Source organism: Pseudorca crassidens, chromosome 11, assembly GCF_039906515.1.
Source record: "Pseudorca crassidens isolate mPseCra1 chromosome 11, mPseCra1.hap1, whole genome shotgun sequence".
Classification (NCBI taxonomy): Eukaryota; Metazoa; Chordata; class Mammalia; order Artiodactyla; family Delphinidae; genus Pseudorca; species Pseudorca crassidens.
Window position 1 is genome coordinate 86,944,988 of NC_090306.1, and position 23,096 is coordinate 86,968,083.

Genomic DNA, 23,096 nt, shown 5'->3' on the forward strand with positions numbered 1-23,096 from the left:
ACTTTGTAGGTATTTTTTCTTTATCAGGGACAGAGCATCTAGAAATTCTTCTCTAAGCCCTTTTCCGAATCATGAATCACCTGACTATAATTACTAACATATACCCTCTCAAATAACTTTCAGTGAACTGCGTGCATGTCCATTTACCCAGAGGCAACTACTAATATTATTTTTATAGAAATTACAGACATTTAATTTCCTAAGAAAAGCACAGCCTTGTCTGTTAAGCTTGAGGTAGGTAGGGAAGAAGGTAGGAAGCACCTTTCTCGTACTCAAGCTCAGAACTCATGTCCAGAGGAAATGAAACAGAAACCACCTTCCCAAATGGTGGAGCTTTTCATTTCCTAAGTGGGAGTGGGAAGGGAGTGGTGGTCAGCTCAGTGGGCCAACTTTCTTTTTCCGATCTCATTTATCAGATGGTATTTTGGGATTCAGGGATTATCAGTATCACCTATGAGTTATTAATAGAATTGAAAGTTATTTGTATCAGTGAGGTGGGAGAAGACAGATGATAATAGGAATAGTTGCTCATATTATATGAGACAGGGAGATGAGGTCAGAGGAGGGTAAGAATAGTCCAAGGAATAAATAAAAGTCAACTAGATAGTCATTATTCCACTCCCAAATAAATTTTTTTGTAATCATAATTCCTTAAATGGAAAATAAGCACAAAACTCTTGTGAGAAATTGGCTTAAAACCCAATACTTGGGTATTAGATAGATGAGCTGGAGAGGTGTGTTTTGTCTTTCATTTTTGTGTTTATCTTCACCCTTTGCCTTTTCAAGCCACAGGCAAAAGCTCCACCATCCTTAGAGATTCTGTTTACTTACTAATTTGAATCATATTCTTTTAATTTCAAAGATATCAATTCCTTTTCAATCTAACACATTCTGGAGGCTGGTACGGAAAGTAAAGAGAAAGAAGGTGAGAAAACATCAGATTAAAAGGGTTTGGAAGTGAACACTGGACATATTCCCTCATGGTACAAGTGCAGTGTTGTAACTGTTCAATGGTGATTTAGTAACTGCTGAATTTTTAATTTCCATGTGCTTCTTATTTTTTTTTTCTTTGTAATGCCAGAGAATGTTGCTTGGGTCCTTCAACAACTGACTTGGTCTGATTCTCACGGCACAATGTAGTAATCAGTCTGGGGTCTGTACTTTTCATTGGAACACTGAAAACTTACAGTTCAGCAAAGATTAGAAGGATGATTCCATTGGAACTGCACTAACATTGGTCATTTGCCACATGAAGACAGCCAGATCTTTCACCAGAAAGAAACACATGATGGGCTTTGGGCCCCTGTTGATGGGGTCACTCTTAATTATGGAAAACTTCTGAAAATAGCTTGATTACATGGCCTTTTGACTTCTGTACAGCTTGGATGACAGACTTGTAGACCCTGAAGCTGATGGTGACAAAGAGGAGAGCCAGGATGATGTAAGAAGCCACAGTGATGATGCTGAAATCTCCAGGGTAAGTAGCACTATCAGTGTGGAGCAAGAACCAAGCTCATCTTTCTTCACCTTGTGCCAGAAAAATCAGACGGTGCATTGCAAAGGAGGCTACAGAGCAGGTTCCCAGGCAACTCCCTCCCGTGTCCCCTCCCCCTATCACTAGGTGTGGAAGGTTGGGCCCCAGAGGACAAAGAGGATTTAGATGGAATTGACTGGCTTCCAATGGCTCTACCATGGGCTTTTCCAAGGAAGGCGGGGGAGAAAGAGGGGAAATAAAATAATCACACGGTCGGCTCTCCCAAGTCCCTTCACTCCTTCTGGTTCGTGCTTATACTCTGACTACTAGTAATGTTTTGATATATAGCCTTCCAGACTTTCTCTATTATTTTATATGTTAACTAGAACTTTTCTTATTTAATATTTCACTTAAAAATCCCTTATCCCTTTGCATTTTTCCCCACTGAAAGGGTTCCCTAATTGTTTCCTTTTGTCTCTCTGCCCCTGCCCTAATCCCATTCCCCTGAGGTAGATTCTAGTAATGTTTTGATATATAGCCTTCCAGACTTCCTCAATTATTTTATATGCTAACTGGAACCATGACTGTTTTCACTGGATGGAACCTTGGAGATCATCTTTCCATCTCTCCTTACCCCCTCCCACTAAACCTCCCCCCACCACCACTGCAGGCTTCCAGAAGATACATAAGCTAAATGCCCCACCTGAAACACCACCTCAGCCAGCGATTGGCAGAACTTGGACTAGAACCCAGGTCTTTTCAGTCCTAGTTAAATGATCTTTCTGCTGCTTTCCACAACTTTATTTTTTAGCCTGTTTCATGACCTAAAGAAGCAGTTTCTGTTAGATGGATTTAAGTGGTTTATGGCCAGATTTAGTTTACAAGGTGACCATTCATTTCCTGATGGAAAACAAGCAAACAGACAAACCAACAAATACCCTTCTAACCAAATAGAAATGGCTATGGTTCGTCTCCTCCGTTCCTCCTTTGGCCTCAGTGACTGGCCTACAGGCTCAGTGCTCTGCTTTCCTGGAGCAGCTTTCTTGTGCTAAGATCATCCTTAGATCCATCTATCATACAGTCAGCTTTTGCTTCTTATTCTGTTTTCTTATTGGTCACTTGCTTGGGCATAGGTACAGCTCTCCCTGCTTTCTCTTCAAGTGCTCCCAGAAAAACTGAACTTAAACCAGCCAGGCCGTTCGAGTTGGCTGATTTTCTGGGTATGTTCAAGGTGTTCCCCATAAAAACCAGGACTCTCCCCTGGTGTGGGACATCATGTTTCTTTTTCCGTACATTCCATACCTGAAATTTATAGCTTGACCAGTAAATTCTGACCCACCTTAAACTGCTAGTCTTGACTTTTTCTTTAAATTTTTAAACAGACCCCTCTCCAAGCTTTCTAAGTTCAACTCGAGCACACACATACATCTCCATTTATAGTTAGAAAATGCACACTTTCACAAAATAACACTAATAAAAACCTTGGGGTCTCACTCTACCTCCACTCTTCTTTCACCCCAATCACTCTCAGAACTTCTCAGTCACCTGGCCCACCTAGAAGTGCTAGGATCAATCTTCACACCAGGCCTAGATCTTTGGACTTTGTTCAAAGTCCATCATGTCTTCTGAGTTATAGTAAACATGCTTGCTTTAACTGTAGTTCGATCTCTGACAGACAGAATTCATAGTGATCTTTGGATATGGGAATTCTATTTTTTTTTTTTTTGGATTCTTTTTTTTTTTGAACAAACTTGTTTTCAAGGAAGAACATGTCAGAGAGTGAATGCCAAAGAGACCCACTTTGCAAATATAATGTGCAGTTAATAGAATACAAGTGAGCTCTTCTGAGTTTGATGGTGGTGGTTGTTGCTTGGGGATCTCTCTTTCACCTAAGCCTCTGCCTGTTGTTGTTTCCCCTCACATGTGCTTGTGCGTGTGCCGTGGGGGACATTAAACAAGCACCGTCTTGTTTCATGTGATTTTGCAGAATAATGCTCTCGTGTTTACCTTTCATATCCACTTTAAGGATGGAATCTGTTTTACAACTGGGACTGCTGCTATGACAAATTCTGTAGCATTGCCTTCAGTTCAGGCACATGCCTCTGAAACCTTAATCACTAACAGATGCTGTTCTGAATCAAGAATTCCCCTCTCTGGCTACTCACCCTGAGCAATGAGCTGCCTAACTTGGATCCTACAGGCTTCTTGAGAAACTCCACAGGCTGCCTTACTAGCACACTGGTAACATGCAGAAGATTGATATTTTCCAGGCCCAAGCAGGACTTTGAAATAATACCTAGCAGTTGTAGAGAGCTATTTATTTTCCCCTCCTCCTACAAGTGTTTTCACATACATCATCTCATTTTATCCTTCAAATAGTCCTTGGAGTTAAGTAGGGAAAACAGTATTTTCCCCTAGGAACCTGAGGTCCAGAGATGTTAAGTAACTTGCTCAAGGTCACACATTAGCCTTGACTCCTAGTCTGGTGTTCCTTCTACTAAAATGACACTAGTATTTACTTTGTCCTGTGTCAAAATAATTCTAAAGTCTTTTCAGGTGCTGCATGAAACCAAACTGTCATTCTTACAGCTTGGATTTAATTAAATTTGTAACAGCTTTAGTGTTTTTGGTTTTTTTTTCCCCCTAGTCCTTAAATTATAAGGCAGTGATTTTGTGTGCCTAAAAATTATTTAGGGAGATTGTTCAGTAGATCCTGGTTCAGTAGATCAAAGGTGCAGCCCCCCAAAGACAAAAAGACAAAGCAGTATTTGTCTGGAAAAAATGCCTTGGAGGGAGAAAGTGAAACCTCCAGGGTCTGAGTTTTCTGGAGAGGGAGAAGAGTAAGAATAGAGAGAAATTTATGGAAAGATGTGAAGTTAGGTGCTGCTTATGTTAAGGGCCAGCAGGGGAATCCCTAGTGGTGGGATTGCTAGAAAGGACTCTAGCGAAGAAGAATGGTTGATAAGATGTTTGCTCTGTGGTGCAAGCTATGATCCTTCCTTGTGGTCCCTATATATTCAGCAAAACTTGTGTTTTATGTGAATGGAGGCTTTTCTATGAGAATTAAGGAAGAGGATGAGTTTTACTTCTGAATTGACATAATGGGGAACTGAGCAGAAGAGATCTTAAGAAGTTTGGATTTCTGCAGACTAGAATTGGAGGCTTAAACTCATTGCACCTAGCTACCTGTGGGATGGATAAGACCAGGTGACATCTGGGTGAATACATGATAGTTAGCATGAAGACAGTACAGAAAATATTATTATTTTTGGAATACTCTCATGGCTTAGAAGAACTAGGATGTGATTAGAGATGTCATAAGAAAGGTGCACATCAAGAAAGTGAATGTGAACAAGGATGTTTGCAAACAGAGTAGGTGAAAGATTAAGAACCTTGAGATGCAGTTCCAGCTTTGGCCCATGTTGCAGAATGATTTTAACTAAGTTCTAGTGCCTTTGTTCCCTGTCCTATGCAATATGTAATGGTAGTTCACATGGACTTTTAATGCTTTTAATCTAACAACCAGGGCCTAAAAGGGGAATTTTCTATATCTGGAAATATTTAAGATCTTGAGAAAGACTTCTTAGTCTGAAGGAGCAGAGGATGGGGAGGTGCAAGCCACAGAACCAAAACATTAATTTTCTTTTTTTAAAATAATTAATTATTAAAAAATTTTTTTTGGCTGCGTTGGGTCTTTGTTGCTGAGCGCAGGCTTTCTCTAGTTGCGGAGAGCAGGGGCTACCCTTTGTTGTGGTGGTTTCTCTTGTTGGACCACAGGCTCTAGGTGTGTGGGCTTCAGTAGTTGCAGCATGCAGGCTCCAGTAGTTGTGGCTCATGGACTCCAGAGTGCAGGCTCAGTAGTTGTGGCGGATGGGCTTAGTTGCTCCATAGCATGTGGGATCTTCCTGGACCAGGGATCAAACCCATGTCCCCTGCATTGGCAGGCGGACACCCTGCACCACCAGGGAAGTCCCAAAGCATTAATTTTCAATTCAGAAAAGAACAGACATTTTACATGAATGTAAGGAGTAAAAATGTCCTCTTTGCAGAGAAATGTGAACCCAGATATGCTGCCTTAGAAATAAAGCCATGTCCTTATTTATGGTATGGATACTGGAGAGTCCCAATCTTCTTCACAATTTAGGGGCTGAGATGACAACAGGATTCGATAAGAACACTTACATTGAATAATTTCAATCCTCTCGGTAACAAAGTGAATTAGCATCATCTGCTGAAAAATAAGGGTTTGGATTATAGAAGTTTGTGGGCTTCATAAGATGTACAGACTAGTTCTGGGAGAAGTAAACTAGGGAGGCAATAATAAATTAATGACAAGGCTGCCTATGAGTGGCTAAGGTCAAAGAACCTCTAGTCTTATACAAAGTTTTCAAATAAAGGCTCACTCCACATTTTACTGTCACAAAATTCAAATCTTTTTGAGAATACTGCTCAGGTGGGCTTCCCATTTTCCCCTCCTTCCCCATCATGGGACAAGGAGGACCAAGCAAAGAAAAGGCCGTTATTCTTCTGGCTGCCTTTTCATCACTTATTCTTTCAATCAGCAAATATTTGTTGAGCAGCTACTAGTCTAGGTGTTCTGGGTCAGGTGGTAGGAATGCAACTGCAGACAAAACAGACCCCTCCTCATGAACTTATTTTGTAATCATTTTAACTCCTTGGATTAAAATACTGCCTTTGAAGTTTATGCTGAATATAAAAATACCACCCCTTCTCTTTCTTGTTGCTATTATTTACCAAATAAGCCATTTGTTGAAGGTTTTGATGCTTGTTCTTTGAGTCCGGGTTATGGGTGTGAGGAGAGCTGAGGATTCTTTGAGCTGTCTCTCCACTTTTCAGATGAAAGAGATCATGCTCTGAATCTCTTTTTTTGTAAGCCATTTTCTATCACTGAAAAGATTGATTGGTTATCACAGTCTTGCTCTGGGACACCTTAACCTATTCAGCAAAGATAACAACGAATATGATGGCCATACCCTTGGTTTGATCCTTGCCTTGAGGCTGAGTTTTAACCAGCATTTATTGCTCCATCATGTATTTTACCATTTGGGATCAAGAAGCAGTTGCTTTCTCTAATCCTGTAAGTCCTCAAATTCCTGGACATATTCCCTTTTATTCCTGCTTGCACTGTGGTCAATTCTTTTCTGAGCTCATCTCTTTCTTGTAATACCTTGCTGTATTAGTTTGCTAGGGCTGATGTAACAAAATACCACAAACTGCGTGACTTAACAGGAATTTACCATCTCACAGTACTGGAGGCTTTTCCTGCTCATTATTTTGGTAAAAATATATTGCATTTTATGAAGCAAATATTAAATGTTCCTATATAAACTTTGGCTAGAAGATATTGTATTACGGCTCATTACATTGAACCCTAATCCAATATGACTGGCGTTCTTATATACGATGAGGAGCTTAGGACATAGCCATGCACAGAGGGAAAACCATGTGAAAATACAGGCAGAAAATAGCCATTTGCCAGACAAAAAGAGAGGCCTCAGAAGAAACCAACTCTGCTAATACCTTCCTTGATCTTGGACTTCCAAACTCCAGAATCGTGAGAAAATAAATTTCTGTTGTTTAAGCCACCCAGTCTGAGGTCCTTTGCTATGGGAGCCCTACCAAACGGATACAGGATCCTGGTTGCAACTTTCTGCTTGGCTTCTTATGTTCTCAGCTCCGTATTATTTACAAATGAGCAAATTCCTGGAGGTTAATTGCATTGCTGAAAGTTCGGTTCATCTTAATATATTTCCATTCCCTCTGAAGATCTTGGATTCTCAAGTCTTAGTTGTCTTGTTGAATTCCAGGTTTTTTCCTTTAGTCCTGTGAGACCACAGAAAGTTTTATTCAGCTTCTAGCCTCATAGCCGCCCCCTTCTGCTCAATTGTCAGATGCTAGACTCTACACTGCTTGTGAATCAGCAGATGCATGAGGGGAGCAGAATTTGGGGCTTATCTCAACATACTTCTTGGTTCTTGGAGAGCTTTACTTCTCAAGTCCTGGCTGCCTTGATCGTTTCTTATGCTTTCAAACAGATGTAGTTTTTACTTTATCCAACTTTTCTAGGTTTTTGTTTGTTTGTTTGTTTTCGTAGGGAGGTCTGGTTTGATATAAACATGTCTATCAAAGCCATAACTGGAATTATTTTTATATTAATTTTTAACGTAGGCATTTTATTAAATTCTCTTATTGTCTGTAATAGATTTTTTTTAAAAAAATTTATTTTATTGAAGTATAGTTGATTTACAATGTTGTGTTAGTTTCTGGTGTATAGCAAAGTGATTCAGGTATACATATATACATTCTTTTTCATATTCTTTTCCATTATGATTTATCATAGGATATTGAATATAGTTCCCTGTGCTATACAGTAGGACCTTATTGTTTATCCATTTTATATATAATAGTTTGCATCTTGTAATACCTTTTTTTAAATAAATTTATTTATTTATTCATTTATTTAATTTTTGGCTGCATTGGGTCTTCGCTGGTGCATGTGGACTTTCTCTAGTTGCAGTGAGCGGGGGCTACTCTTTGTTGCGGGGCGCAGGCTTCTCATTGTGGTGGCTTCTCTGGTTGCAGAGCACAGGCTCTAGGCATGTGGGCTTCAGTAGTTGTGGCACACGGGCTTCAGTAGTTGTGGCTCACGGGCTGTAGAGCGCAGGCTCAGTAGTTGTGGTGCACAAGCTTAGTTGCTCCACGTCATGTGGGATCTTCCCAGACCAGGGCTTGAACCCGTGTCCCCTGCATTAACAGGCAGATTCTTAACCACTGCGCCACCAGGGAAGCCCCTTGTAATAGCTTTTTGATTGGATCTTGTTTGCATCCCTTCAAAATTTATTTGTTGAAACCTAATCTCTAATGTGATGGTATTTGAAGGTAGGGATCTGGGGTGTTGATTATGTCATGAGGGTGGAGCTCTCATGATTGGGATTACTGTAGTGAAAAAGACCCCAGGGAGCTCCCTCACCTATTCTGCCATAGGGAGACACAGTGAAAGGATGGCCATCTACAAACCAGGAAGCAGGCCCTTACTGGACACCAAATTTGTCAGCACCTTTATCTTGGAACTGCCAGCTTTCAGAACTGTGAGAAATAAATTTCTGTTGTTTATAAGCCACCCAGTGTATGGTATTCTGCTAGAGCAGCCCTAACTAAGACAGTAAGTATCATATCTTAGTCTTCCAGCATTGAATATTGTTGTGAAGTATGAAGCCACTCTAATTTTTCTCTTTGTATTAGGTATGAGGAAGAATGTGATACTGTAACAAAGTATAAGATACAATGATTGAAATAAGATTGAACTTTATATCTCTCTCATCTATCAGTCTGGCTGATCTAAGGTATCAGAGCAACTGCTGCATAGTTATCCAGGGAGCAATTTATTCTGTCTTGTTGCTCCACTGTCCCCTGGCGCATTATTCTCACCCCCAAGATTAAAGGTGGGATGTTGGCACGTATACATTCCAGCTTGCAAAAGAGGCAAAGGGGCAAAATTCAGAGAAAGCAGCTTTTCTTTAAATTTTGGATGATTTTGCACACTTCACTTTAGTGTGTATCCAATTGTCCAGTACATACTCATATGGCCACCCTAACTAACTGCAAAGAAAGTTAGGAGATGCAGTGTCTAGCTGGGTGGCTATACAGCCAGAAATAAGAGGAAATTTAGGGGTAACAAATAGGAATGTGTCTCAAATTGTAGGTTACTTAATCATTTTGCCTGCATGCCCAAAGTTTTTTGTTTTGTTTTTTTCATCTTTGAGGTCCAGTGCTATCACTAGGATATGTTTTAGTGTAGATTGTACTGCATGAAGGGTTTTTTTTTTTTGGAGGGGGGTGTTAGAGATTGCTAGTTCAAGTTACAGATTTAAGTCTTTTAGGTTTTTCAAAATTATGTCTTTAAATTATTCTTTTGTTCTTTTCATTTTGTGTTGATTTTGTTTTTGTCTGTAATTCACATCTATGATTTTGTTTGTTTTTCTCTATCCTGTTCTTCTATCTTTTAGTGTGATTTTGGTGATGGCTCTTTGTGCTGCTTAATGTAGCCTGATTTCTTGGATGGATTTTTTTCCTTTATTTTTTAAGTCTGCCAGCTTGTGTTTCATCTCCTCCAGTTCTCTGCCTTAAGCTCTTTGATTCATTAGGTGCCGTATATTTATGACCATATATTTGGTCATCATTTTTATCTGAACAGTAGCCATATTTTTCTGGTGTGTGTTCATCACCTGCCATGTGTTTTTCCCACATTTTTCTTCCTGTTCCTGAAATAACTTTGCATACATACTTGGCTGGTTCTTTTTTGCTTATTACTTTTGTGAATGAGGTGAATTCTTCCAGTTATTTTTGAGAGGTTTCTTCAGGGAAGAGACTGGAGCAGTGTTCCAGGCAAGCAGTAACTTTCTTTGGTTCACAGCAAAGCTCTTTATGGCTCAGCAGTGTGTGTGTGTGTGTGTGTGTGTGTGTGTGTACTGTTTTAACCTTCATTTCTCCCCAGTGCAAAGAAATCAGCAGTTTCTGGACTGCTCACAATTCAAGATCTATTTCCTTCAACCTTCCTCAAGGACATATTACTTCTCTCAAAAGTGTGTGTTTCCTTGTTCATTTCTACCTCCGCTGCCCATTCTATGGGGTTTGGAGAAGCTTCCTCTAAAGACCAGGCCTCCTGTTCCCATTGTTCCAGACAAGACTGGTGCTGTTGCCCCTTATGTTGTGCCCTGTGCCTTGTTAACTGTGCTCTGCCTGATTTGTTTGAGATCCTCTCCCACAGCTGTCTCTTTAGGCATTTCCCTACATCCCTGTTTGACTTTCCCTACTATTTCTCAAATATTATAGTTCAAAGTTACAGGTATCTCCTAGCTTTACCAAAGATGACCTCTCTCTCTTTTTCATTGCTGCTTTGATTTCTTAAAAAAAGTGGGTAGAGCCATTTTTTCTCTGGCATTTTATAATTAGGTACCGTGAATATCCATTTAGAGGACTCCATTATTGTTTTGTTAGGATTAACTCCCTTAGATGGTATATTTACAAAATTTCAAGAATTCCAATCTGTTTTTCAAAAAAGTTATATAAATCTATACTACTCTTCCACTAGTACAGTCTGTTTTCCTATACCCTTACTAATACATATATAGAGATTTGACTATTTGATATTCTAACATGGTATGCCCCTTAAGCTGCACTTTTCATTATTACATGGCAAATAATTATAGCTTCTTTTGAGAATTTTCTATTACTGTCTGTTAGTGATTTTTGCTTCTTTTGGTGCCATTTTCAACTTTCTATGGATTAATATGAGCTTTTTCTTAAAGGTGTATTTTTCTCAGTTAGTCATTTGCATGTTTTAGTTTTATTTTCAATGTACTATTTTGCCAAATAAAAATACATTTATAAGAATAAATATAAAGCAAGTTTAATATTTTCCTGTATACCTTGGGTATCATTTTCTTTAACACACCAAGATTATATATTCACATATATATTTCTTTAGTGGTATAGATTTTGTTTTTCTATTTAAATCTCAAATAAGTCCAGAATTTGTTTTGAATTGAGTATGAATATTAATGTAGCTTATTTTCCCCATAACTGATAGTCAAGTACTCCATCACCATTTATAGACTAATTTATTTTTCTCACTGATTTAAGATGCCACTATTAACAAATTAATCTTATGCTTATGAAGAAATGGTTCTAAACTCTAAATTTTCTTCCACTGCTTGCTTGTTTTTATGGAAGTACTACAATATTTTAATTATTATTTTATATATTAATATATTTTATATTCTAGTAGGACAAAGTCCTATCATTACTATAATTTCTGAAATCTCCCACTTAGTTTCATCTACTATTCTTCCAGATGAACTTCAGAATCATTTGTTGCGTTTCCAAAAATAAATCCTCAAACCCACTGGGATTGCACTGAGTTTATTTATTTATTTGGGAAGAATTGACATCTTGATAATATTAAGTCTTCTGAGCCAGTAACATGATATAGTTCTCCATTTAGACAAGCTTTCTTTTATGTTCTTCAATAACAATATTGTGGTTTTATTCACAGAGATTCTGCACATTTCTCTTGAGTTTAACTCTTAGGTGATATGTGTTTTGCTATTAGGAACTCAATTTATTTTCTAATTTATTGTTGCTGGAATGTAGGAAAATATTGAGCTTTATTTATTTTGTAGTTACTGCTCTACTAATCTTTCTTATAAATCCTAGTTGCTTTTCAGATTATTTTGTTTTGTTGAGTTTTATACCTATCCAATGATGTCATCTGTAAGTAATGTTACTTTTTCTTCCTCTTTCCAATATTCGTACTTTTAAATTTGCTTTCTTTCCCAATTGCATTGGCAAACTTTTCCAAAATTGGCAGGCATATTTCACTTGTTCTTGATTATAATAAGAATGCTTCTATTTTACTGTTAAAGTGACTTTTTTTTTTTTTGGTAGAGAACGAGTAATTGGGTCTATTAAAAATATTTTGATTTTCCCATCTAACAATCACTGTCTTTTAATTGGTATGTAAATCATTTACCATTAATGTAACTATTGTTTGTATTTAAGTCTCCTTTATATTATTTGTTTTTTTGCTTGTCCCCTCTAGTTTTGTTCCTTTTTCCTTTTCCTACCTTCTTTTTTTCTTGGTAATCCATTTTAATTTGTTGACTTGCTATATCTCTTTGTATTTTTTTAGTGCTTGTTTTAGAGATTATGATATACATGGCTAAGTTAATATCTTTTTAATTCAAGCAAAATGCAGAAGCAAAATTTGGAGCCACAGAGTGTTTTGGGCAAAAGAGTTAAATTAATCTAATTGTATTTTAACAAGATAACTTTGTTGCTCTGTTGAGAATAGACTCTAGGAGTATAAGGGCTAAAGTAGGGAGACTTGCCAATATAGGGGAAATATAAGGAAATAAGTTTAAGGAGTTTCCTCTTATTATGATTTTGCTGAGAGTTTTTTATCAAGAAAGTGTTAATTTTGTCAAATGCTTTTTCTGCTTCTATCGAGGAAATTATTGAGGAAATCATTTTATTCTGTTAATGTGGTGAATTGTATTGGTTTATTTTTCAGTGCAACTAACCTTGCATTCCTGGGATAAAACCCTCTTAGTCATGAGGTATTATCCTCGTTATGACTTTCATAACAGCAGTGAAAGCACAGAGTCCTAACCATTGGACCACCAGGGAATTCTCCCTTTATTAATTTTTGATTTAATATGACTTAATCCTTCTAAACTCATTGATACTTGTTTATGCCCAATATCTGATCTATACTGATGAATGTACCATGAGTACTTAAAATATTCTGTAGTTGTTTGGGTATGGTGTTCTATAAATGTCAGATCATGCTGGCTGGTAAAGATGTTTCAGTTATCTATGGCTATGCAACATATGTCCCCCATATTTAGTGGCTTAAAACAACAACATTTACTTGGCTCAAATTCTGCTGTTTCAGCAAGGCTTAGTGGGAACAGTTTACTATGTCCCACCCAGCATCAGCTTGGACATCTCAAAGGCAGGTTCCACTCAGCATCAGCTAGTTGGGGCTGGGCTGGAAGCTGGAAGCTGGAATCATCTTAAGCTACTTAGGCATCTCTCTCTATTTTAATGTGGTCTCATTATATGGCCTCTGCAGCATGGTGGCTTAGGGGAGCTGTTGGTTTAAAGCACTCAAGCTGCATGTTTTGAGAGAGGGAGAAAACCAGGTAGAAGATATATTGCCTTTTTTGACTTAGCCTTGGAAGTCATACAGCTTACTTCTGCCATGTTCTGTTTGTAGTGGTAGTCACAGAATGATGTCTATCCAGTCAAGAAGAGAGGCAATAGACTCCAACTCTTGATGGGGGTGTGATGAGGTTCTGGAAGAGCATGTGAGGCTGTAAATATTGCTGAGGACATTTTTGGAAAATAAAACTTGTCACAGTATTGTTCAAATCTCTTTCTAATAATACCAGCTTCTTTTTTTACTCTATTGATAACTGAGAAGAGGGCTAATATCTTAAACTATGAGTGTAGACTTATACATTCCTTCATTTTGTTCTGCTAGTTTTTGCTTCATTTCTTTTGAAATTTTGCTGTTGGTTGCATACACATTTTAAATTATGTCTCCCTGAAGAATTGTTCTACATATCTTATAAACCCCATAGGAAACTATTATCTTTGCTTTAAATAGTCAAATATTTAGAGAAATTGAGAAATTAAAAAGTCATTTATATTTGCCCATATATTTTTTGGCACTCTTCATTCCTCACAGATCTAAATTTCTCTCTGATATTTTTCTCAAGCCTGATGTGCAGGTCTACTATTTATGAATTTTCTCAGATTTTATTTGACTATGTCTTTATTTTGCCTCCAATTTCAAAGCATATTTTTTCTGGATGTAGGATTCTAGGTCAATGATGTTTTCCTTTCAGTGCTTTATATGTGTCATTTCATTGTCATCTGGTTGCACTATTTCTTCTTTTTTTTTTTTTTTTTTTTTGCGGTACGCAGGCTTCTCACTGTTGTGACCTCTCCTGTTGTGGTGCACAGGCTCTGGATGCACAGGCTCAGCGGCCATGGCTCACGGGCCCAGCCGCTCCGCGGCACGTGGGATCTTCCCGGACCAGGGCACGAACCCGTGTCCCCTGCATCAGCAGGTGGACTCTCAACCACTGTGCCACCAGGGAAGCCCACTATTTCTTTTTTTAACTAATTATTTTTTGGCTGCGTTGGGTCTTCATTGCTGCATGTGGGCTTTATCTAGTTGCGGAGAGCAGGGGCTACTCATCGTTGTGGTGTGTGGGCTTCTCATTGTGGTGGCTTCTCTTTGTTGCAGAGCACAGGCTCTAGGCATGTGGGCTTCAGTAGTTGTGGCATGTGGTCTCAGTAGTTGTGGCTTGCGGGCTCTAGAGCGCAGGCTCACTAGTTGTGGTGCACAGGCTTAGCTGCTACGTGGCATGTGGGATCTTCCCGGACTAGGGCTTGAACCCGTGTCCCTTGCATTGGTAGGTGGATTCTTAACCACTGAGCCACCAGGGAAGTCCCTGGTTGCACTATTTCTAATGAGAAGTGAGCAATCTTTCTTGTTCATCTGTATGTAATGTACCTTTTTTCTCTGATCCCTTTACATATTTTCACTTACTTTTTAGTTTTCAGCAATTTGACTGTGATGTGCCTAGGTGTGGTTTTTCTTAGGTTTATCAGGCTAGAGTTAGTTGAGCTTCTTGGAGAATTCGTGGCCATTGTTTCTTTAATTTTTTTTTCTCCAATATCTTTTCCCTTTCCTTCTAGAATTCCAATTACATATTTGTTAGATAACTTGATATCGTTCCACAGGCCACTGAGGCTGTATTCATTTTTTTAGTCTTATTTTCTTTTTTGTGAGCTTTGGTTTAGATATAGTTTCTTTTGTCTAATCTCCAAAACTAATCTTTCCCCTGCAATGAATAGTCTGTGGTTGAGCCTATGCAGTGAATTTTTCATTTCAGATACATTTTTTTGAGTTCTAGAATGTCCATTCCTTTTTTCTCCCTAATTTTTATTTCTCTTTTTAGATTCTGCATCTAGTCACTCAGCACTTGAACATATTTATAATACAGTATTCCCTTGGCATCCACAGGGGATTGGTTCCACTGTAGATATCAAAATCCGCAGATGCTCAAGTCCTATAGTAAGCCCTCTGTATCTGCAAATTTTGTATCCACGGATTCAACCAACTGCAGATTGTAAACGTAGTACATGATGCACAGTTGGTTGAATCCGTGGATGCAGAACAGACGGGTGTGAAGGCCGACTGTATATTTATTGAAAAAGTTTGTGTATAGGTGGACTCATGCATTTCAAAGCCCTGTTGTTCAAGGGTCAACTGTCGCTATTGTAAAGTCCTTGTCATTTAATTCCAACATTAGTGCAGTCTCTGGGTTTCTACTGACTTTTTCTTCCTGGTTTTGGGTTTTAATAAGTTTTTCCTGGTTCTTCATCAGTTTGGTAATTTTTCGTTGTATGCTAGACATTTATGATGCAAAATTGTTGAAAATCTGGCGAGAGGATGTTTGAGATTATGTCTTCCATTAAACAGTGTTGAGGTTTGTTTTGGCTGACAGGAAATTTACTCAATCAGCTTGATCCTACTTGATTTTAAGCTTTCTTTGTGAGAGTCTAGAATAGTCCTTAATCTAGTGATAGAATAAGTCTTCACTTAACATCTGTCCATTCTAGGGTTGAAACTAAATGCCTGGGGTATTCAGGCAAGTCTCTTCATTTGGCTTGTGAAAATAGGAACATCTCTCAGTATTGTAAGAGCTTTGGAATCTGCATTAATCTCATGGCCCTGAGGTAGCTGTTTCCTATAAGACCCTTTGGAGTCTTGCTCTGTGCATGCACAACTTAGTATTCATCCAGAGACTAAAAGGGATCTCTATGCAAATATAAGGGGCTAGTCTATATAGCTCTCTCTTCTTTGGTGCCTTTGCTCACAAATTTCACTTTGCTGTCTACGTGTCAAGTTTTCTCCTCTCTATTTGTAATCCACTCTCTGTGCTGCTATTTGTATTGATACAGTGTTCCTAGGCAGAAAGCCAGAGCGATATAATGTTCACCGCATGCATTTTTGCTCTCTCAAGAACAACACTTGTATTGTTTTGTCTAATGCCTAAAGCAGTTTCTTCACTTATTTTTGTTCAATTTTTTATTGAAGTATAATTGACATATTAATTGCAGGTGTACAACGTAATGATTCAATATTTGTATATGTTGCATAATTATTTGTGTTCAATTTTTGAATTGTTTATTGTGGGAGGATAAATATTGATATGATACTAATTACTTCATCATAGTGAGAACTATATGTCTAAACATGTCAAATTTGAGATGTCTATAAGGTAACCAGATAGCAAAGTGTGGTAGGCTGTTGAATACATGAAATTGGAGTTCAAGGATGAGGTCCATGCTGGAGACATAAATTTGGTATTCATTAGCGTAAATAATATATATAAAGTTTTGAAGTGGATGAGATCGCCTAAAGAGTTGGTATAGATTGAGAGGAAATATAAAGACTGAGCCTTTGGGCAATTTTAAAATATCAGGGAGTTAAGGAAGGATCAACAAATTCAGAAACATCAAGTGGGTAGGAGCAAAACTGGTATCATGTGATGACCTAGAAGCCAAGTGAAGGTGTTTCAAGGAAGAGGTAATGATTGACTGTGTCAACTTGTGCTGATTAGTTAAGTAAGATAAGAATGTGAACTGATCATTGGGTTTATCAAACATTGGTGTCATAATGACCTTGACACCAGCAGTTCCAGTGGAGTGGTGGGGATGAAAACCTAACTGGAGTGAATTCAAATCGGAATGGGGGGAGGGGGGATTGGAGGTAGAGAGTATGGAGACCTTATAAAATTAAGAATATAAAGATTATGTGGAAAGGAATGTAAATATAGATAATAAGGAATATAATACAGTAATTATTTGTCTTTGAATGCTTGATAGAACTTTTCTTGGAAACCATTGGACCTGAACTGTTGGAGGGATAATTCCAGGCATGTTCCAGTAAATGTTCAATTACTGGCTCTCTGAAAAGAAAAAGCCCTGATTTGTAGCCTTTGCCAATTTCTGTGATGAAAATACTCCCATCATGGGATATTTCAAGCTGCTAATGTAATGTCACTGAACACAGAGTTGGGAAGACATACATTCATCCACTCTCAAGAGGTCAACATATCACTGAGTATCTGGTCATCTTTTCCAGTTTATTGTATTATTATTGCTTTATTAATATTTTTATTTTATGTATTCTTGGATTCGTTTTAACATTTTATATTTTCCTGAAAAATTATCCACTTCATTTATCTTAGGTTGTTTCAAAGGAGAAAACATGACAAGTGCTGTGAATTATTTAAGAATCACAAATGTACAAAGTTTTGTTTACTCCCTTCATTTGGGTGAAAATAAAGTAATTATAACATAGTATAATATAAAAGAAATCCTTGCTGAAAGCAGAAATATGGTGGTCCACTTTCATCACTCTTCTGTCAAAAACAAACTATATGTTATGCAAGAAGTATGAATATAGAATTGTCTTCTAATGTATTGATGATGAGATATGCACGCAAGATTGAATAGGACCTTTTACATTTAAAAGTCTGCTTGAGCAGAAGAAAGACTAAATTGAAAACATTGCAAAAAACCTTGTGGCGTCCTTCCTAGGAGATTTCTTCAAGTATATTCTACTGAATTTTTCATTTGTCCTATCATGTTTTTAATTTCTAAGAATTTTTTTCTATCATCTTGTTTTTGTTTATGGTTACAGCATCTTACCTTATGGAAGATATTAATTTATTTTTTAAGTTTTCTTCTATTTCCACTATTGAACCTTTTCCTCCAAATTTCTTCATCTGCCATTTGGTTTACTTTTGTTTTTCCCTTAACTGTTATAGTCTTTCCTCAAATGTCTGTTGAACTTGGTAGTCCCATCATATTTAAGAGCTAAGAGGCTCTGTATCTGTGTGTTTGTGTGTAGGTTTTAAATGGTGTGCTTCATGGTTGGGTGATAGAAAAGGGCTATTTCTTTGGGAGAATCAAAAATCATGTATAGATATATGATATTTTTCCCCCAGTGGGTCAATTTCTCCAGAGCAAAATTCTTTAATTCACTACCAGACAGTTGTAAAATCTTGGCTACCAGTATTCTGGGAACCAAGTTATGAATGGGAGCTCCCACATACCACTGTTCAGTATGTTCTTTCCATTATTTTCCCTTTTTTATTTTCTTTTAGTAGCACAGCTTACCTCAATTCTCAATGAGCCTGGTGTTCCTAAGTCCAGGGTCTATTTCAGTATGTAAGAGAAGAAAGCCTTCAAACTTCTGCCAACGTTGGGGAAAAATAGTCATTCAGCTGGTGGAGTGAGCTGGTGGCCCAGGAATCCTACTGCTTCTTGTTCCGACTTTTCAATCAGTTCACCCATATTTAGCTCCACCAATACATTCACTTTCTGGGATACCTGAGGAATCCAGTTACTAAGACTCTCTTGGATTCTGCAGCCCAAATTATATTAGTTCTGGGCTTCCTTCACGGGCAGTTTGGTTTCAGTTTTCTCTGGTCTGCTAGTCAGTTCTACTTGTCCATCTGCTTTCTTGTTTCCAAATTTATGTTGCTTTCATCTCCTTTGCTATTCTCTATATCTGTGAGTTTTTTAATCTTAAACTCCTTTAATCCCATTTTAGTGAGGTTTCAGGAGGAGTGAGTCAAGATTAACATCAAGTTCTGTCTTCTCTGTTCAACGTCATTTTGCCTAGCTTGAGTTTTATTCTTACGTAGAACTACCTTTCTCTCTCTCTGATTTCAGAGCCCTTTCAACCTTAGACATGTCTTTTTAGCACAGAAAATATTTCTCCTGTTATATCACTGATTACAGTGTATGTTCTGTGTTTTCAAGCCATTTTCTTTGAGATCTATCTCTGAGATTACCTTCCCTGTGAACCAAATCTGACTGACCTTCCCCAACAGAGCCAATCTGTACAATCTCTGTATTTCCATAGCACTTTAAATAATCCTGTGTTATAGCACTCATCACAGTGTTTTGCCAAATAATTTTTGTTTTATATTTCTCCCCTGACTGTAAATCCCTTGAGGCACATTTTATGCAGTCAATATATGTAATGGAATGAACAAGTGAAACAGGGTGTGGTTTAGAGAGATTACTGAGCAGATGAAGAAGCACAAAGAAGAAATGAAGAAAAATATTTGTAAAAATGGGAAAATTTGCCACAGTAAATTAAAGACTTTTTAAGTCACAATCTAAGGTTTATTGAGAAGTAGGGCAGGACGTGGCATGGAAAGAGTTCAGGAGCATTTATCAGAGATGAATGAGGGAAAGGCTTTTACTGAGTAAAAGGAACATGTGCATTGCATTGTGGGGGAAAAACCAGTAAATGACCTTAGATGGGAAAACAGTCCTGTAAACAGAATACCAATGAATTCTTCTTTGATTCACTCCATTCTAAACTGAGCCTCAAAAATTCTTCCTGCTGTTTACTGTCTCTTTTAGGAGCTATGATTTAACATGAGACCTGGTGGTATGGGCAGCATTGAATGAAGCTGTCTGATACTGAGCACGACTGAGGATGGATGGACAGGGATTTCCTGTATTTCTATATTGATAAAGTAATTTGGTGTCTGCAATTCTATATAATATGTTGGGTGATGGTTAGAGAAGGGGGTTTAAATGAGATATTCTCTAGGATTCCAACCTTGGTTCATAGTGATGGCAGTGATAACAAAAAAAAAGCTTATTAGCAATTACCTACCAGATTTAAAAGTTTAGTGCTTGTACTTGAAGTACAGGAGAGGATGATTCTATATAAAATTTCAATGAAAAAACCATTTTTGGCCTATATCATATGAATTGACTGTATTGGTTGGCCCAAATTTCCTTGAGCAAAGCAGATTTGGCCTTGATCTGTTAGTCAACATCTCTTGACCTTTTTAGTACCAATGGGCCTCTTTGCCATCTGGTGGAATTTAGATGAATAAAATAAGATACACTGAATTACAAAGAGAACATTATATTTATATACAGTTATCAAAGTATTAAATTCATGGCATCAATGTATATGTACTTTATTAACACATGAAATTATAAAACAATGCATTTAAAATATAGCTAAGTTAAATTTTTATTTATTAAAGACAGTATTAGTATAAAGGCTTTTGTTGCTTAGCTTAAATGAGAACATTAAACTCTGGTGTAGTACCTGATTCATCTCTTTCAGTGATTGGCCAATAATTATAGATAGAGAATACTGAAAAGCAACATGGATCTGGGTCTCCTATGTGAAAACATGTGGCTTTCATGGGAAAACATTTGGAAAATATGGTGGCTGATTTACTGTGAACTGCAGAGTTGCTCAATAGTTAGTCATCCATGTTTCATGCTGAGCATCTGTGAGCAGGAAGACAGTCATCACATGCAATTCTAGTAACAAGTTAGCTACTACCATAGTTTTGAATTAGTGATAAATGTAAATGATATTTTTAGGTATCTGTAGTAAATATAATGTGATATAAAATATTTGTGATTTTTATTGGTAACAAAGTTGCAGATGCAGCTAATGTTGCTGTGATGTGTTGCCTGTATTTATACTTGAGGGAAATGTCAAGATAGAGTCTAGTGAAAAAGAAAAGAAAATTTTTTTCTCCCAGCCATGATTACAAACTTCTCAAATTCTACCCTTGGACCCCAGGTTGAGCATGTTTGTCTTAGATTCTTTATTCTAGTCTCACTCATGACCCTCTACCATATTAGCCATGAATTTTTAGACAATAACATTGGAACCGGTCTCAGTTCCTTCTCTGCTATACTGCTTTAGTTTAATCGGTATTGAAGAAGGTGTTTTTGGCAAAGATGTTTGATTCTAGATGGTGAAATCTGAGAAGAGTGAACTAGGCCAGAAACCATGGAGTCTGGTTGTTTTCAGATCTAAAAAGTGACTTGCTGTAAGAATAAATTTGCCCTGCTTTTCTTCAGGACTTGAGAAAGGTTGAGCCCATTTTTGTTACTATGTTGAACCTTTTTCTTTGTCAACCACAAGGAAAGATCTGAATCAGAGACACGTGGTATGATGTCTGGCCCCCAGAGGTATAGTTAGCCCAACAGAGTTAGCCTGCAAAGCATACTCTGAATTTATGGTTTTAATCAAAGCAACTAGTCTGGATTTGTTTAGTTTCTTTTTTCGTGTTAATGGAGATAGTGTGTAGGGAAAAAAGAAACTTTATTTCTGCTGTAGGCTTAGATCCAGCCAGAAAGCCATAGTGAACCCTAATCCTGTAATCTATGTTGAATTTTCTAAACATATACATTTCAGATATGTATAATTGAGATATATATAGTAACAATCATTTTAATGGAAAGTAGCTTTACAACGTTTGGTCTAGTGTTTCTTCCAAATATTATGACTTTGAGGCCATCCTTATAATTTAAAATTGAACACATTGTTCAAAAGTTGAACACGTTGTACCTAATTCTCTGTGTGCAATGTTTTTTGAGGTTTGGAAAAATAGTGAAGACTTTCATTTTGTGTGAGATTCTCAAATGAGAACAAGGAATAGGGACTTAGTTTGTGTTTGAAAGCCCTTGGATTCCACATTTGTTACGCAGTAACTCCCCATGATCAGTACAAAATGGGTACTAGAAAAACCCTACTTTTAAGAGGAGTCCATTTTAAATAGTGACAAAATTTTTAAGATAAATAGTGAAAAAAGATTTAATTAGGGCGTAAGCTTGAAAAAGAAATAAAATCATTAAAACTATTTTATTTCACATTACAAAATTTAGCTTATTACTATGCATTGATTTAAAACAAGGAATGGATCAAGTACTGGTATTTTGGCATATATTTTCTGACAAATATTATGTTGGTAGGATATGACATATTTCTCTTCACGTTTTTTATTTCTTTTCTTAGTGCGATCATATAGAGTCATTTTTTGGCAAACATTTTCAAAGGCTTTACCACTTTTCCCGACAGGCTTGTTTCATATTTTATATTCAAATTATTCTCTTTGAGGTGACTATCTATCCTTTTTCATTTTGCAAGACCTAAATTTCCCTTTTCAATATGTTTGCTTTGTGTTGTCCAATGTTGAGAAGGCTGAATTGCCGTGTTGGCAGATGTTAGCGTAACATGTGGGAAGAAATGTTGAGTGGTAACTAATTTCATAGGTGTCTAGTTCGTTAGTGAAAAATTTCAGGTTATAACTATTGCTCCCCTATAAAACCTCCTAACTGGAGGGTGGGGAAAAACAATCTCCCAGCTCCCCTTTAAAATATTAATGAAGACAGTAGAAGAAATATGAGGTTATAGTAGCACTAAACCCCAGGCATATTGGCCAAAGATCTGGCCTATACCAGGAGGAATTTCTAGTAATCAAATTGTGGAAAGAGCCCTGAGGAAGAATGTGGGATTGAGCTGGTAAATGGTAGCATATTTCTACCCATTCCCACTGTGTCGTTTACCCTGGAGACAGGGAACTTCCACTGACCAGGGGTAAAAGTAAGTAAGAGAGTGTCTTTTACATTCTGCCTTCTATATCTGTTTTCTAAAACCACCCAGGGGATTAGTCTTTATCTCCAACTGACTTCCCTGTTGTCCATCAAATAGTACTTCTGAATCCATTTGAAGATGAAAATTTGCTCTAATAGACTATAGCAGGCGCAGTGGACAACCAGTGGTATTTTCTGAGTAGACATGTGCAGACTGTAATAATAATGATAATATATAACACCACTGCTGTTATTACTAATAGCAATAGTGGCTAACATTTACTGAGCCTGTAGTATGTAGCAGGCACTCACTTAGGAACCTGTCAGATCCTTGCAACAATCCTATGAGGTATGTACTGTTATTATTTCCATTTTACTAATGAGGAAACTGATACATAGAGAGGTTGAGTAACTTACCCATGGTCACATAGCTGAAAAGTGGAAAATCAGAATTTGAATATAGGTATCAGACTACAGGGTCCACGGTGCAAACACTGTGTTTTGCTGCCTCCCTGTAGAAAGAAGGAGCAGAAACTGGAATGGTCATGAGAACAGAATACTTTAAGTATGAGGTGCTACA

The 23,096-nt window shown here is 37.5% G+C and overlaps 1 pseudogene; it reads right to left on the reverse strand.

Moving 5' to 3' along the window:
- Positions 1–1,124: 1,124 nt before the first annotated feature.
- LOC137202938 (reticulon-3 pseudogene) lies at positions 1,125–10,167 on the reverse strand (annotated as a pseudogene).
- Between the last annotated feature and the right edge of the window lie 12,929 nt (positions 10,168–23,096).